The sequence below is a fragment of the Lactuca virosa genome, chromosome 5, assembly GCF_052849685.1.
Source record: "Lactuca virosa cultivar CGN04683 chromosome 5, Lactuca_virosa_CGN04683_v6, whole genome shotgun sequence".
Taxonomy (NCBI): domain Eukaryota; kingdom Viridiplantae; phylum Streptophyta; class Magnoliopsida; order Asterales; family Asteraceae; genus Lactuca; species Lactuca virosa.
In genome coordinates this window covers 32,993,200-32,994,826 of record NC_136430.1, presented here as the reverse complement: position 1 = coordinate 32,994,826, position 1,627 = coordinate 32,993,200, and the positions used below count along the sequence as shown (strand labels likewise).

General features: G+C 37.6%; 1 non-coding gene across 1 annotated transcript; it reads right to left on the bottom strand.

Moving 5' to 3' along the window:
- Nucleotides 1-312: 312 nt before the first annotated feature.
- On the bottom strand, nt 313-419 carry LOC145118027 (small nucleolar RNA R71). Its single transcript, XR_013713011.1, has one exon. It is a non-coding gene; the product is annotated as a small nucleolar RNA R71 (small nucleolar RNA).
- Between the last annotated feature and the right edge of the window lie 1,208 nt (nt 420-1,627).

Below are 1,627 nucleotides of genomic sequence, written 5' to 3'. Positions count from 1 at the left end.
ATTTATTGTTTAACTTGTGCATGATCATTGCATGGTAATTAATAAACTGGTAAGTCTAGATGTTTGATCATACTAGTTAGATAACAAATTGGTAATCAATATATTCCATCCATAGAAGAGGTGGTGGAGATGTCACATTATTTTAATGCACCAAACGTGAGTAAAGATGCGGTGATGCTTCGACTTTTGTCAATCACATTAAAGGGTGAAGCTAAGGAATGGCTAAAATCACTTCCCTTTCGAGAAATCACGACATGGGTTGAATTTAAGACTGATTTCATCAACCAGTTTATCCCTCCTTCAAAAGTGGCAAAGCTTAAAAGAAACATCCATAACTTTCAACAAGTATAGGGGGAGTCGTTATATGAAGCTTGGGAACGTTACAAGAGATAGCTACGAAATTGCCCTCAACATGATTTCAATGTGAAACAAGAAAACTCAATGTTCATTAGTTGAAAGCGTTAAAGAGGAAATGTGGGAAGAATGGGAAGGGCCTTTACAACAATCTGAAAAAGAAGTGAAACATTCGAAACCTCCAGTTTCAACGCCAATGATTTTTGAGGTGTTCGCTTTTACAAGACCACCAGATCAAGCCAAAGAGCCAAGTGATGAAAAAGAAGAAGAGAATAATGATTCCCATTTTGAAAAGAAAAACCTAGAAAGAGACAAGTCAAAGGCTAAAGAAAGGGGATTGAAACGCAAGCTTGAAGATAACGCCACTCAAAGAAAAAAAACTTGAAAAAGGCGTACATTAGGAGACATCTAGCATACAAACGAACATGGAAGGAGTAGAAGGAGCAGCGGGAGAGCCTACTCCCACCCACAACAACATAGAGCGGGAAGAAGTCCAGCCCATGACTCCTCCAAAAAGAAGTGCATATCGGGAGGCAACCTTATTATCTTGGTTTGCATTTTCTTTTTGTCTCCTTGTGTTTTAGTTCTCTTTTTAAAATTTTAGGGTATTTGATCTTTTCATCATTCTTTCCAGTTTTCCATTCAAGTGTGGGGTTAAAATTCTTATTTGTGTTGATAATTAAATTTTAATTTGGATAAAAAAAATTCAATTTTTCCAAAAAAATTAGAACCCAATGGTATGGTGGTCTAGACCACGACGTGTTGATTCAAAAAGGCCCGATCTTTATAATTCTTTGAGGCCGACGACGTGGCCTAGTAAGTCGCCACAACGTGGCTCCGCAGGGGACCATTTAGATCTGTTTCGCTTTAAATGGAAAACACACGCATCACTTTCTTTAAACAATCTACGATTGCGAAAAAAACACAGCACCCCCACACTTGGTTTTCAACTTTTTCTCCATTATCTTCTTCAATTTCACTATTATCCATCAAAGGTGTGCATTCTTGGTTCCCAGTCTTTTAATTTTACTGTCATTATTCTTGATTTGAAGATTAGGGTTAAATTTTTCAACATATTTGTTTTTAGGTTTGAAATTGTTGGGTACATGTTGTTTTACTGAGTTTAAAATGGCCTTAGCACGAAACCCCTTGACATTGTTGGACCATTTCTTTCCAGAATCTAGCATGCTCAATTTTTGTTGTCGCTCGAAAAACACGACGTGGCTGGTTCTCACCACGACGTGGTGAATGGGTTCACATAAACTGTGCTTTA